General features: G+C 43.6%; 1 protein-coding gene across 1 annotated transcript in view; it reads left to right on the forward strand.

Annotated features, from left to right (window-relative positions):
* The first annotated feature begins 2,616 nt into the window (after nucleotides 1-2,616).
* LOC124775162 overlaps nucleotides 2,617-15,643 on the forward strand; it is a 190,968-nt gene continuing 177,941 nt past the window's right edge. Inside the window, exon 1 of the mRNA XM_047250004.1 lies at nucleotides 2,617-2,683. The gene's annotated coding sequence lies outside the window, so the exon portion shown is untranslated. The remainder of the gene's footprint in view (nucleotides 2,684-15,643) is intronic.

Consider the following 15,643-nt stretch of genomic DNA (forward strand, 5'->3'; position numbering starts at 1 on the left):
GGAGATACTATCGAAGACAGTGCTGCCAAAGCAGATTTACTAAACACTGCCTTCCGAAACGCCTTCACAAAACAAGACGCAGTAAATATTGCAGAATTCTAATCGAGAACAGCTGCCAACATGAGCAACGTAGAAGTAAATGTCCTTGGAGTAGTGAAGCAACTTAAATCTGTTAATAAAAGTAAGTCTTCTGGTGCAGACTGTATACCAATTAGGTTCCTTTCTGAGTATGCTGATAACAGCTCCATACCTAACAATCATACACAACCGTTCCCTCGACGTAAGATCCGTGCCCAAATGGAAAGTTGCACAGGTCATACCAATACTCAAGAAAGCAATCACTAAATTACAGCCCCATATAATTAACGTCGATCTGCAGGAGGATTCTCGAATATATGTTATGTTCGAATATTATGAATTGTCTCGAAGAAACACACAGTCAATACGGATTTAGAAAACATCGTTCTTGTGAAACAGAACTTGATCTTTACTCGCATGAAGCGTTGAGTGCTACTGACAAGGGATTTCATATCTCTTCCGTATTTCTGGATTTCCGGAAGGGTTTTGACACTGTACCACTTACAAAACTGTAATGTTCCCAATTGGCTGGTGGATGACTTAAGTCTCCAATGATGACAGTAGACTATGATCGGGGAACTTAACGTACTAGTGAACCGAGCTTTTCTTTTCGACCACTCATATTTCCACAATCCAACAGCCACCACCACACGACTGCTATCGTGCACAAAGGGTGAACGAAGGTGGCACCAGACACAAAAGGGCGATTCCGCAAGCATCGTCACGAATAGACACTTCAATTTTTAAATATGACACTGATCCTAAAAATCCTATACGTCTGTGGCACGTTAAAAGCGGAGGTCATTGTAGCTTACACTGAGGTGACAAAGTAGTGACACAGTGATACGCAATATACAGATGGTGGTAGTATCGCTTACACATGGTGCATCGACAGAGCTGTCATTTGTGCTCAGGTGATTCGTTGGAAAATGTGTCCGAAGTGATTGTGGCTGCACGACTTGAATTAACACTTTGAACACGGAATGGTAGATGAAATCGGATACATGGGATATTCCATTTCTGAAATCGTTAGGGAATTCAATACCCCGAGATCCACAGATTCAAGAGTGTGCCAAGAATACCAGATTGCAGGTATTACCAGACTACGCAGTGGCCGACGGCTTTCTCTTAACGACCGCGAGCAGCGGCGTTTGCGTCTAGTTGTCAGTGCTAATAGACAAGCAATTCTGCGTGAAACAACAGCAGAAATCAATATTGAATATATGGCGAACGCATCTGTGAGGACAGTTTGGCAAAAATTGGCATTAATGGGGTATGGCAGCAGAAGACCGAAGCGAGAGCATTTGTTAACAGCTCGATATCACCCGCAGCGCTTCTCCTGGTATCGTGGCCATAGCGGTTGGATCCTAGGCGACTGGAAAGACGCAGCCTGGTTACATGACACACGGTTTCGGCTCGTAAGAGCTGATGTTAGGGTTCGAGTGTGGCGCAAGCCCCACGAAGCTACAGAATCAAGTTGCCAGTAAGGTACTTTCCAAGCTGGTGGTCGTTCCATAATGGTGTAGGCTGTGTTTTACTGATTCCTCTGGTCCAACTGAACCGATCTCGTCTACAGCAATTTATGGACTTCATATTCCGAAACAACGATGGAATTTTTATGGATGATTATGCGCGATGTCACCAGGTCACAATTGTTTGAAGAACATTCTGGAGGATCTTAGCGAATGATTTGGCCACCCAGATGGCCCAACATGAATCCCATGGAATATTTATGTGGCATAATCGAGAGTTCAGTTCGTGCACAAAATCCTGCACCGGCAACCCTCTCACAATTATGGACGGTTACAGAGGTAACACGGATTGAAACTTAAGCAGGGCACTTCCAGTAGCTTGTTGAATCCATGCCACTTCGAGTTGCAGAATTACGCCGTGTAAAAGAAGATCCGACACGATATTAGGATGTATCTTATGACTTCCATCACGTCAGTGCATTTTTGCTATTAGGCGGCTGCACCTACGCATTCTGGTCAACCTGCCACCAGTTGATGCCATCTGAAGTATGATCTCCTACAAAAGCGAACTCTAGCTCAGCGCCTGTTTGGGGTGATGGCGGAAACTGCTTCCTCGAAATATCACGGACGCAGATTAAAGAGAGAAAGAAACACATGCAGTAAGAGGGCTGACCAAGAAAGGAATACTTATTGGAGATCAAGAGGCTGAAGGGACTGGTATGTGATCACACAAGATCGGAATAAGTTTAAAACCTTCCCAACCAGATGACTATGAGAACAGCATTAAGATGACGCTCTCTTAGGAGGCAACAGTCTCAATGGCAGTGGCCACTGGCACCCACGTAGGCCCTCGGCAGCGAGAGAGCAACGACTCGACGTGAGGGCCATCGTAAGCCCGTACGGAGGACAAGATCAGCGCAAAGTGGTTAATGGCGGCGGCAGATTGCAGCTGTATGGAGGAGAGTAGGAGTACAGCAGACGGCGGTGCGGGGCGTGGGACGTCGGCGGGCGCCGTGATGGGCCGCATCCGGTGGTCAGCGCAGCGCCGCGGCTGCCCCGCGGGCAGCGGCCGCAGAAGCCGGCTGGGCTGCAGTGCGAGCTGCGCACCGCCGCCACCACCCACAGGGTACACGGTACGTACTGGAGGCACGTGGCCCGACCAGCGTGTCAGCGTTCCACGTCTACGTTCACACAGGCATACAATTTAAAACTTAAGGCTGTCGTATAAACTGCTTTCTACCAGCTGTCCAATAGAGTATCATTGGCGGATGGTGTGCGGAGAACACATTTACGTCTCTCAGCATTATGAATGTTCCATAGATCAACTTCGTGCTCGCGCCTATGTATGTGTGTGTTTTGTGTCTGTGTGTGTGGGAGAGAGAGAGAGAGTGAGAATACGTACTTTCAACATTGTAGCACAGTCAGCAATCGTGATAATCTAACATATAAGAAACTATCAGCCGCGATTGCGGTAATGAAACCAACCTTTACCTAGGTTTCAGCCCAATTACTTGAGCCTTCTTCAGAAGATATACCTGACTATATAATTTGTCTAAGAGTCTGTGCGGCTGGTCCCCGCGGAGGTTCGAGTCCTCCCTCGGACATGGGTGTGTGTGTTTGTCCTTAGGATAATTTCGGTTAAGTTGTGTGTAAGCTTAGGGACGGATGACCTTAGCAGTTAAGTCCCGTAAGATTTCACACACTTTTCTTTTGTCTAAGAGGGCATGGTCTAGAAATAAAACTACAACACCCTGAATAGGCATAGTCACATTTTAAAAATGCGGTACGTAAGTACTAAGTCAACATCAAGACTTAAGGTCTGGCGTGCACCTGTCTCCTTTGATTTACAGCGCGTTATCTAATCCTACTTAGTTTCACGTGAGCTCCCCAGGCCCACTGCACGGCGTCCAAGGAGACGAGGCGCACGCCAGAGCTTAAGTTAAGTCTTGGTCTTGACTTAGTACTTATGTACGCATTTTTAAAATGTGACTACGCCTATTCAGGCTGTTTTAGTTTCATTTCTAGATCATGCCCTCTTAGACAAATTATAGATTCAGGTATATTTTCTGAAGAAGGCTCAATTAATTACGCTGAAACCTACGTAAAGGTTGGTTTCATTAACGCAATCGAGGCTAGTAGTTTCGTATATAAATGAGAATACGGTTTGGTGTAGTATTAAATAACGCTAGGATACACACTTGCGATAGTCACTTGATATACGCTTAGAAATAATGACTGTTTCTTGAAGTACCACACCTCTTAATTTCATTAATTGACGATGTGCAACTCTCGCATCCTGATATAAAAAATTTGTTATAAAACTATCGTATGTGAGTCACCTACAGTGCTCGTCATTAAAACTGCAACAGTATGTACATGGCAAGTAACAGTCGTCTACAGCTACATCTACGTAAGTACTTTGCAATTTACACTTAAGTGCTTGACAGAGGGTTCATCGAAGCACCGTTTCTTTCTCATTCCACTCTCGTATATCGCACGGTAAGCTAACACTTAAATCTTCCAATGCGAGCTCTGATTTCTCTTATTTTATTAAACTGATAATGCCTCCCTACGTAAGTTCAAATGGTTCAAATGGCTCTGAGCACTATGGGACTTAACTTCTAAGGTCATCAGTCCCCTAGAACTTAGAACTACTTAAACCTAACTAACCTAAGGACATCACACACATCCATGCCCGAGGCAGGATTCGAACCTGCGACCGTAGCGGTCACGCGGTTCCAGACTGTACCGCCTTTAACCGCTTGGCCACACCGGCCGGCCTTACGTAAGTGGTTTTCAACAAAATAGTGTTCTTTTTCGGAGGAGAACGCTGGAGACTGAAATTTCGAGAAAAGATCTCCCCTTAACGAGAAACGCCTTTGTTTTAATAACTACCACCTCCACTCGCGTATCACTCCGTGACACTTGCTTCCCTATTTCGCGATAGCATAAAACTGCTCCCCTTCTTTGAACTCCATCAACCCTATCTGGTCAGAATCCCGTATCGCACAACCATACGCTAGCAGAGGAAGGACAAGCGTAGTATAGGCAGTCTCTGTAGTGGGTCTGTTGCTGCTTCTCAGTGTTCTGTCAATGAAATGGACTCTTCGGTCCGCCTTACCCGCAACATTACTTATGTCATCGTTCAGTTTAAGTGGCCTGTAATTGTAATCCTAGGAATTCTGTCCTATTTACAGCCTTTAGATCTGTGCGGTTAATCACGTAACCGAAATGCAACGGATTCCTATTAGTGTTGTTTGGAAGAATTCAAACTTCTCATTATCACTGGTAAATTGCCACTTTTCGCACCATACGAATATCAAAATCATTTTACCATTGTTTTTGATATTCTGATGCCTGTACTGTAGGTAAATGATAGTATGTGCCAACAATATAATCATTAATATAGGTTAGGAACAGTAGATGGCCTAGAACAGTTCCTTTGGGTAAGACAGATATCACTTCTGTTCCTTCTGTTTCTTCATCACTGGTAAATTGCGACTATTTGCACCATACAAATATCAAAATCATTTTGCGATTGCTTTTCATATTCTGATCCCTGTACTATATGTTAAACGACAGCATCAGCTGTGCTACACGGAAGTTATCTACTTCTAAGTTACTCATGTTTGTAGTACTTCTTGATTAGACGTCTAGAATATTTATTTCGTCTTCTTTGGCGAAAGAATTACGGAAAACCGTATCTATTAACTCATTGTGTGGAGTGTGCTACATGAAATGATTAGTATTTCGGTACAAATTAGACGGTAACAACACCCTCTACAGTCTGTAAATAAGAGATAGTTACGCAGAGGGTTTCTCATCAGCTATCGCATTTGAGTGTTGAATGCTTTGTGGGAATATCGTGTTATGTATCGTTCGTTTAAGAGCAGGACACGCCTACCAGCACGTGTTCGAGTACATACTGAGATGACAGAAGTCATAGGATGCCTCCTAACATCGTGTCGATGTGGCATGGACCCAACAAGTCGTTGTCCCCTGCAGAAATGTTGAGCCATGCTGCCATTACAGCCGTCCACATCAGCGAAAGCGTTGCCGGTGCAGGGTTTTTTGCACGAACTGACTACTCGATTATATCACATGAATGTTCGATGGGATTCATGTCGGGCGACCTGGGTGGCCAAATCATTCGCTAGAACTGTCCAGAATGTTCTTCAAACAAATCGCGAACAATTGTGACCCTGTGACATGGCGTATTGACATCCATAATGATGCCATTGTGGAAACATAAAGTCTGTGAATGCCTGCAAATTTTCTGCAAGTAGCCGAACAGAACCACTTCGTCAATGATCGGTTCAGTTTGATCAAGGGACCCATTCCATTCGATGTAAACGCAGCCCACACCATTATGGAGTCACCACCAGCTTACACAGTGTCTTGTTGACAACTTGTGTCCATGGCTTCATAGGGTCTGCACCATACTCTAACACAACCATCACCTCTCAGCAACTGAAATCTGGAGTCATCTGAACAAGTCACGGTTTTCCGGTCGTGTAGGATCGAATTTCTATGGTCACAAGACCAGGAGATACAATGCAGGCGCGGCCTAGGGCGCCATGTCACGGACTGCGCGACCGCTCCTGCCGGAAGTTCGAGTCCGCTCTCGGGCGTGGGTGAGTGTGTTGTTCTTAGCATAAGTTAGTTTAAGTAGTGTGTAAGATTAGGGACCGATGACCTCAGCAGTTTGGTCCCTTAGAAATTCACACACTAACTAACTACAATGCAGACGATGTCGTGCAGTGAGCAAAAGCACTCACGTCAGTCGACTGCTGCTGCAGGCCAATAACGCAAAATTTCGCCGCACTTTCCTAACAGATACGTTTGTATTTCGTTCCATATCGATTTCTGACGTTATCTATTGCAGTGTTGCTTGTCTGTTAGCATTGACAACTCTACGCAAACACCGCTACTCTTACTCGTTAAGTGAAGGCCGCTGGTCTCTGTGTTACCCGTGGTGAGAGGTAATGCCTGAAATTCGTCATTCTCGGCACACTTCTGACGCAGTGGACATCGAAATATTGAATTCGCAATAGATTTCCGAGATGAAATGTTCCATGCATCTAGCAGCAACTACTATTTCCGTTTGCGGCCATAATCACACCGGAAATATTTTCACATGAATCACCTGAGTGCAAAATACAGCTCCGCCAATACGCTGCCCTTTTATACCTCGTGTACACGACACTGCCGCCATCTGTATATGTGTTCCTGTGTATCGCTATTCCATGACTTTTGTCACCCCAGCGTATATGGCACAGGTAGCCTTTTGTGACAGCTCTTTATCGTTTCGCTATATTGCTGATGGCATTGTTGAAGTCCCACGGCTATTAGCGAATACGGAATCGACGGGTTTTGCAGCGCCGCCATACTCAGCGCCATGCAAGATCTCAACGAACCCAAGTGATTAGCGCCTCACAGATCAGACACGTTGATCACACAACAGTGTCACGTACACTGAGTCAGGAGAGTGGCTTGTCTGCGACAATACAAATATCCATACAAACAGTGAAACATGGATTGTCATAGGTAAGACCATTGTGTGCTGAGCCATTGCGTGCGCGGAACGATCATCTCTGGTTATCATAGTCGTTAATTTAGACAGAAGCCGTAAAAGGTTTTGACGTGCATTGGACTATGTCTGTGCCCTATTTCGCAGCGCACTTCAACGCTATGCCCACCGTGTTGGAAGCATTGTTAATGCAGGCGATGGAACAGTACTGTGTAACAAATTTCGTACATTGTAGGCCTACTCACCCAGATCACATAAAAAGTTCCTACTTTACTGAATGTTCACAACTTCGCTATTTGGTATCCTTCCTGATGTTGCAGTTCTAATGACCAGCTGTGTACATTCGAGAATTGTTCCCTGCACAAGAGAATACCTCGCAATATATTCTAGTCGAATCGACAGCCGAATGCAGGAATGCTTGTTTCAACAAGACCACAGCAGATATGCTGCACAATGATGCTCTACTGAGACTGTGATCTTTATTTAACGACCTCGTTTGTAACGTGACGTTAACCCTTAACATTCTTCCTTATCCTCCCATTCAGTTCTCAGATAAATAGCAGACGGTCCATTACAGACTTCAGGTACTCTTTACATCTTGTGAAATAGGTGATGTAACCCGTCTACAGCCTCTAGTGCACACTACATCTACATCCACATCTACATCCATATTCCGCAAGCTACCTGACGGTGTGTGACGGAGGGTACTTTGAGTACCTCTATCGGTTCTCCCTTCTATTCCAGTCTCGTGTTGTTTTTGGAAATAAAGATTGTCGGTATGCCTCTGTGTGGGCTCTAACCTCTATGATTTTATCCTCATGGTCTCTTCGCGAGATATACGTAGGAAGGAATAATATACTGCTTGATTCCTCGGTGAAAGTGTGTTCTCGAAACTTCAACAAAAGACCGTACCGAGCTACTGAGCGTCTCTCCTGCAGAGTCTTCCACTGGAGTTCATCTATCATCTAGGTAATGCTTTCGCGATTACTAAATGATCCTGTAACGAAGCGCGCTGCTCTCCGTTGGATCTTCTCTATCTCTTCTATCAACCCTATCTGGTACGGATCCCATACTGGTGATCAATACTCAATCAGTGGGCGAACAAGTGTACTGTAACCTACTTCCTTTGTTTTCGGAATGCATTTCCTTGGGAATCTTCCAATGCATCTCAGTCTGGCATCTGCTTTACCGACGATCAACTTTATATGATCATTCCATTTTAAATCACTCCTAATGCCTACTTCCAGATAATTTATGGAAGTAACTGCTTCCAGTTGCTGACCTGCTATATTGTGGCTAAATGATAAAGGATCTTTCTTTCTATGTATTCGCAGCACATTCCACTTGTCTACATTGAGATTCAATTGCCATTCCCTGCACCATGCGTCAATTCGTTGCAGATCCTCCTGCATTTCAGTATAATTTTCCATTGTTACAACCTCTCGGTATACGACAGCATCATCCGCAAAAAGCCTCAGTGAACTTCCGATGTTATCCACAAGCTCATTTATGAATATTGTGAATAGCAACGGTGGATAGCACTCCCCTGCGGCACACTTGAAATCACTCTTACTTCGGAAGACTTCTCTCCATTGAGAATGGTGGTCTGCTACATTATCACTATTATCCAGACCACATCTACGTTCTGCAGTAAACCCATAGAGTGGTTATCCAAAGACATCACAACCCTACACATACTTTTAGCTTTAAGATTCAGCCCACTATTTTTTGACGAATACCCTCAGATTATCTGTCAATTAAATTGTTACCAACGACGGCAAGGAGAAGCTGCAAAAACACATGACTCAAAGAAATCATATTTAAGTTCATGTTTAAGTTCAGTAAGATGCCGTTTCTTTTATCACATCAAATAATTTCCATTAAAATCTTGCTGACGAAAGTGCCATTATCCTATTTCCCAGAAACTTCGCTCAGTGAATGAGGAGCCAAAATAAGTGAGTACTTGTCTCGGCTTATCCTTAGATTCTCCACCGTTTATGACAAAACGAACGTCAACGTTTTGAACGTAATGTAGATGCCTTTTAGCGTGCACTGTACTCAGCCTGACTGGTAGTATGTGGGTAGTGCCGTGGAGGTTGTTTTTAAGTCCCCTCTTCTAAACCAGGTTATGGCCTTTTTAATTTTTTATTTTTTTAGTTGTCTACCCATACATAGAAAGTTACCACACTGATGTTCCTTATCAAGTTAGGGCATTCAAAGGCGTTATATTAATAGTGAAATTACAAAAAGTTTTCACAGTAATTGTCATACACTTAATACACGTATAATGTGCGAATGGTATTTTCAGTGGCTATACCCTTTTTAAATTTTCAGTTCTTATGTTTCATTTTTCTTAATTCTTATATCTTATTTTTATGTTTATTCTTGAGGAAGATGTTATGCATTTCGCTGGATGATACCGATGGTAGAAACATTCCAAACATAAAAATTGTGAACACCATGAGCGTCACGCAAAGGCAGGATTGTCACAGCGACATTTCTTCATATGAATCTCACTCGGGAAGAAAAACATCGTTACCATTGCTGAAAATTTCACACGCCACCAAAAATTTCGCGGGTATACAATGCATAACGGACCACGTTTCCCTAAACCGATGCGTGCAACTGATTGTGAATCGAGATACACCGCAGGAATCTCACGAAAAACGATTTCAAATAATTCTCCCACTCGTTTACCTATTTTTTTAAAATTTATTCACAGTTATACAATTAATAGACGAATAAGGACAACATTATTTCAATAAACACTGGAAAATATTCGTATACTAATCTTCCACAGACTTGGGTAGATAAATAAAAAACAAAAATAAAAATAATACTCGGATTTCGAACACGGGATGCAAAATAGTGAATCCCCGACTCTAGCCAGATTGCCACCGGTTCGGTGAGTGTCTTTACTCGCTAAAAACTACATAACCTACATAGGAAACTTTGCCCGCCATTTTCTCAGAATCAGTCGAATATCTACGGATAAGCCGAGACACGTGTACGCTTATTTTGAATCCTCTTCCACTGAGCGAAGTTTGTGGGTAATCGGGTTATGGCATTTGCCTTGTTCTCCTCGCGGAGATCTATTTATCAGATTTAGCGTTAATCACCACGCCACGCCCTTCGTTCATGGAGAAATTTATATCATGCATTACAGTGTTTCTGCGTATTTGAGAATCTACGATGGAAGAATGGATCACGTTAGAAGTTTCCTAACGAGAGGCAAAAGTTCCTAACATGTGACCCGTGCAGTACGCGCTTAGCTAATGAGCGAAGTCTCGCCCCTCATGTGTTAGTGGAAGCCGTCACCCTGCGTGACTATAAAATAACAATTTTTGTTCTAATCAGACGAGATGATACCTGAAAGTCAGTGAGAAATTTGTTTAGATCAACACCCGAAACCACTTATGATGGAAACCGAGCTTGTGTCGCGTCGTGCAGTAGTCGTCGTCTCGGTGTCAAGGTGCTCAGGAGTGTAGGTTCTGTGTTTGATCCTAATAGAGAGCGTGTTGTGTTATCAGAATGTACTGTATTGTCGCAGGACTACGTCAGCAGTGACTGGACAATAACTTTTCGAATGTGAAAAGGAGTAGTAGGAGGAGTGAATAAAAAAAAGGCCCTGTGTACCTTATTTAGAATTCCTTACCTTTCTTCAAAAATAGTTCAAATGGCTCTGAGCACTATGGGACTTAACATCTATGGTCATCAGTCCCCTAGAACTTAGAACTACTTAAACCTAACTAACCTAAGGACAGCACACAACACCCAGCCATCACGAGGCAGAGAAAATCCCTGACCCCGCCGGGAATCGAACCCGGGAATCCGGGCGTGGGAAGCAAGAACGCTACCGCACGACCATGAGAGGCGGGCTACCTTTCTTCAACTTTAAATGTCAGTCATATGAGAAACATGTCTGACTGAATGTTTCACATTCCTTGTGGAGCTACCAATAGCGAAGACAGGGAAAACGAAACCGTCGTGACAAATAAATAAATAAAATAATCACACAAACGTCTCAATCCATTTTCCTGATTTTTCATTGTTTAACATCACTCATTGTACCTGTTCACAGCGGTAGTAAAACGTTTCCTTTGTGTAAAGGCACTATCAGTGATTCATTACTAACCTTCTGATACTAGCAGTTGCAGGACAGCTGTTTTGTTTACATTCGCACGTCACTGAATTTGGTACACTTCAATGCACCTGATGAGTCTAATTTGAAAGGAAGTCAGAACGGTGTATACACATACCTCATGAGGCTGTGTGCGCACTTTTGAGAGATCAGTGACTTGAGATAATGTGTCACGTATTTCACACTTTGTTAATTCATACCTAGAAACAGATTTAATGACTTCATCAATACTCGCCCCACTTTGGTTTAGATGAGCTGATACAGGTAACTATCAGACGATTGTAGATACACATAAAAAGCCGGACAAGTGCGAGTAGGTCTTCAGCTCCAAGGGGTTTCGTACAAATTTAATTATGTATATAGATAGTTCATCTATAGGTTCTGATGGGTGAGTTTGCCAGTATCGTATTTTTGACTGCATTGACTTAGAATCTTACATTTTTACGCCGTCATTGGACTGTAGACCTTAATGTTTGATATAAATTTCAACTTGATTCCTTTTCCTTTTCGTGAGAAAAAGAGGTCTTTTTAAGTACTCCGTTAATACCGACTGAGATGCGGAATCCTAGAAAAGTGCCTCATATTAATTCCTGGGAGAGCTTCCATTGGGCTGCAAGAAAAACGTCTCTCTTTGCAGATGTTGTACGTCAGTAGTTAGTAAAAGTGATCAGTCAACAAAATTGCGTTATCAGTGTGATATTTTGTACCTAATCAAAAAATTAGCACTGCCAAACGGAAAAGCTGGTTGCGTCATAACAGCTCTTCGCTACCTAAGATAATCATCCATGAGACGAACCCGGTATGGTCGGTCGCTGTTGTCTTGTAGGACTGTCATACCATATTGCACTGAAATAAGGTCGCACATACGCAAAAACAAATTCTCAGTTTTGTTAAAAAAAATCACACGAAAAAAATTTAACAAAGTAAACATAAGTGAAAAGATGTACGTGGAAATCAATTTTACGTAGTGGCCGGAAGTGTGTGTTATGTTACATCAGAACCAATTTTATAACGTAGAATTGTAGATTATAACGTTGAAAGTAGTCTCCATTGAAATCAGGAATATATCGAGTGGTCGCAGTCGATCTCGGGTTTTTTTAAAGAGCGGTGAATTCAAACAGCGATGTTCATTCGCGCGGACGATTCCGTACCACGTGAGGCCTCAAAGAGAGACAAGCAGCTATCGCAGACGATATGGGCTTAATCGTGGTACTAGTTGAATAGTAAATGACACCGAAGTGTGAACCCGCTGATACTAACCTACCTACTTATTGCCTCGTCGGGGGTATCGAATCGTCAATCCCTTTTATAGGATGAGTCAGGAGGACATGTACATGCTTTGATAGGTGATAGCATTAGTGATTCTGAAGAAAAATCGTCATATGAATGTGTGTCCTGTTCTTAACAGTTTCCGAGGAAACTAATGAAAGCAATGGGGAACAGCACAAATGCAGGTGATAGTAAACGAAACATTGTGATTTAATGTTCTATTTACTTGTGTACGTAACATCAAAAAATGTGTTCAAGAAGTCCACTGTCCACTCTAATGCATTGCGCAGCTCTTGTAGACAGCTGGTGTGTTGCTGATCTGAACTCATTCGTGCGGTCCTTTACTTAAGCACACACGTGTAATTAGTCATTTGTGTCTAATCTGCGCTGGTCGACTTCACTCTTAAGCCAATCACACAAACAGTAATCTAATGGGGTAAGATCGCGTGACCTCAGTGGCCAAGAAATGACTCCATGGCGACCGATCCAACGCCCAGGATGCGTGTCAGTGAGGCATTGTATGAAGTGCTCACTGAAATCGTTAGTAAAGACAAAACTACGTAGTCCAATGTCGCTTCGGTTCTATTCGCGCGTCAGTGCTGGTGCAACAATACTATAACCTCTGTAAGCACGTATCTTTCCTCCTGACTCACGCTGTATTTGAACTGCTCAGTGGTCCGAAGTAGAGATCTGCAAATTGGGGGGTTTCGTTCTATCGTCCTCACTCGCCGCTCTGGGCCGTGGAGTGCGCAAGTATGAAAGCTCGGAGCGGGCAAGCTGTGGTCGAACTGGCTGCCTTACTGCCATGAGCATTGTAGTAGCTCTGTGTGTCTGTAGGCTGGTGTTACTCGCCTCGGCTGATGGTAATACCGTAAGAACAGTTTAGTTACGCATGTTAGCGTCTAATCATTATTACCCATAAGATAGAAGAAAGCTTGCTTTAGACAACAAAAATACTTGGAAACAGTTAAAAATTTCAAAGCAAAACTAAGAAACTACCAGCATTTGTAATGCTGGCCGCTCTTGAAGGGAAAGAAATACAGTGATGTTAAAGTAACATCATCCGCTTTATTGGTTCAGATTTTCATATGTGAATTTCATGACCTAAAAACTCAGAAATATAAAATAAAATTATCTCCTAACTGCAATGAATGGTTAGAATATCGTCGACTCGTTACGGAAAAACTCTGCTTCATCCGTCTGAGATAAGGTTCACTGCAGCACTGGAATTTCTTTCAATACAATCCGAACAATGGCGCAGTCCGAGAAACAAACGGGGCTTGGATTGTTGCCGGTTCCAAGCGACAGTTGGGATACGAACTTAAGTTAGTTTAAGTTAGTGCAAGTAGTGTGTGAATCTTGGGACCGATGACCTCAGCAGTTTGGTCCCTTAGGAATTCATACACATTGGAACATTTGAACACGCTTACATCAAGGGCAAAACAGGTGTATACGTGTATACGTGTATACTTGTATACGTGTTTTGCGCTTGATGTAAGAGTGTTCAAATGTTTGTGAATTCCTAAGAAACCAGACTGCTGAGGTCATAGGTCCCAAGACTCATACACTACTTATACTAACTTAAACTAGCTTATGCTAAGAACAACGCACAGACACCTATGCCCGAGAGAGGAGCCGAATCTCCGGCGGGAGGGGCCGCGCAATACGTGACATAGCGCCTCAAACCGCGGGGCTGTAAGCGTGTATCCTGCAAATAACGTCTCTCACTTGCTTGTTAGAATTTGTTGATTAGCACCACCATCATCCATGACAGCTCGCAACAAATAGCATAATAATCCACCAAATAACTCATTACCATCATGTTTGATCCTCGCATTGAGTACGGCATTCACGGCAGGGCACTCAGAACACCAATGAACACTCATTTGCTGTTGGAGAATACGTGACGTAGGTGCGTGAAACAAATGGTTCAAATGTCTCTGAGCACTGTGGGACTTAACATCTGAAGTCATCAGTCCCCTAGACTTAGAACTATTTAAACCAAACTAACGTAAGGACATCACACACATCCATGCCCGAGGCAGGATTCGAATCTGCGACCGTAGCAGCAGCGTGGTTCTGGATTGAAGCGTCTAGAACCGCTCAGCTGCAACGGCCGGCTGCGCGAAACAGTTCTAAACTCCCCCGCCATCATTTTTTACTCCAAGTATAGCTGCATTTGAGGCAGGTACACAGGACACTCTTTTAGATAAAATAGATAGCTTGGGAGAAAGACTACTGTTACGTTTCCACCACTCAAGTACATCATCATCACCACCCATTCGCGTTACATACAGATAAACCTCATCAGTAGATTGAGCATTGGGTCGCCGACAGCCAAGCCACTCAAAAAGCATGAACTCTCTTGTGCACGACTTCTTACACAACAGTAAGGTAAGGCACGCTACCGAGTGGTGTGGTACCGACGTTGGAAAGCTGGACCGGTGCAGAAATGATTAGTGAACAAGCTAACAAGCAGAAGATACGCTTAACTTGTATTTCCTCAAGGTCACGAAAACTATTGCAAACACTGTAGCAAGAAATAGTCCAGCTATCACAATGTAAACAAGGAAAACTATCGTTCTCCTAACGACGAACGAAGGTGTCGTAGCCTAGTGATTCCACGCGCCAGGGCTGAGTCGCTTCCACTGGCTGTTCTACACTGAAGAGTCAAAGAAACTGGTACACCTGCCTAATATTGTGTAGGGACACCGCAAGCACGCAGAAGTGCCGCAACACGTCTTGGCATTTACTCGACTAATGTCTGAAGTAGTGCTGGAAGGAATTGACACCATGAATCCGGCAGGGCTGTCCATAATTCCGTAAGAGTACGAGGGGGTGGAGATCTCTTCTCAGCAGCACGCTGCAAGGCATCCCAGATATTATCAATAATGTTCATGTGTGGGACGTTTGGTGGCCAGCGAAAGCGTTTAAACTGAGAAGAGTGTTCCTGGAGCTTCTCTATAGCAGTTCTGGACGTGGGGGATGTCGCATTGTGCTGCTGGAATTGCCTAAGTCGGTCGGAATACACAATGCGCATGAATGGATGTAGGTAATCAGACGGGATGCTTACGTATGTGTCACCTGTCAGAGTCGTATCTAGAAGTATCAGGAATCCCATATCACTCCAACTGCACACGCCCTACACCATTA

This window comes from Schistocerca piceifrons, chromosome 1 (genome assembly GCF_021461385.2).
Source record: "Schistocerca piceifrons isolate TAMUIC-IGC-003096 chromosome 1, iqSchPice1.1, whole genome shotgun sequence".
NCBI lineage: Eukaryota > Metazoa > Arthropoda > Insecta > Orthoptera > Acrididae > Schistocerca > Schistocerca piceifrons.